Source organism: Nannospalax galili, unplaced genomic scaffold (genome assembly GCF_000622305.1).
Source record: "Nannospalax galili isolate Female #2095 unplaced genomic scaffold, S.galili_v1.0 scaffold438, whole genome shotgun sequence".
Taxonomy (NCBI): domain Eukaryota; kingdom Metazoa; phylum Chordata; class Mammalia; order Rodentia; family Spalacidae; genus Nannospalax; species Nannospalax galili.
This window is the reverse complement of record NW_008341416.1, coordinates 222,544-223,324: the sequence shown is the minus strand read 5'-3', so window position 1 is coordinate 223,324 and position 781 is coordinate 222,544.

The following is a 781-nucleotide window of genomic DNA, read 5'->3' as shown; positions in this document are numbered from 1 at the left end:
TGGGAAAAACCTACAAGATATAGGTGTATGAAAGGATTTTCTAAATCGGACATCAATTGCTCAGGAAACAAGGTCAAGTATCAACAAATGGGACCTCATTAAACTAAAAAGCTTCTGTACATCAAAGGAGGCAACCAGGGAAGTGAAGTGAAATCTTCACCAGTGACACATCTGACAGAGGTTTCACATCCAGAATATATAACAAACCCAAAAAACAAAGGATCAAGAAAGGAAGTAACCCTTAAAAGATGGGCTAAGAAGCTGAACAGAGAGTTCTAAAAAGAAGAAATAAAGATGGCTAAGAAACATCTTAAAAGGTGTTCACCATCACTAGTAATTAGGGAAGTACAAATTCAAACCACTTTAAGATTTCATCTTATCCCAGTCAGACTGGCTAAGATCAAGAGAACAGATAATACCAAATGTTGGAGAGGATGTGGGGAAAGGGGAATGCTCATCCACTGGTGGTGGGATTGAAAACTTGTTCAACCCCCATGGAAAGTAGTGTGGAGAACTCTTAAAAAATTAAAAATGAACCTATCATTTGACCCAGTTATACCACTCCTTGGCATATACCCAAAGACTCATCCTATTGCACAGACACTTGTACATGCACGTTTGTTGCTGCTCTCTTCACAATAGCTAAGAGATGGAAGCAACCTAAGTGTCCCTCAACTGAGAGTGGATAATGAAAATGTGGTTCATTTATATGATGGAATTTTACTCAGCAGTAAAGAAAGATGAAATCATGAAATTTGCAGGTAAATGGATGGAACTAGAA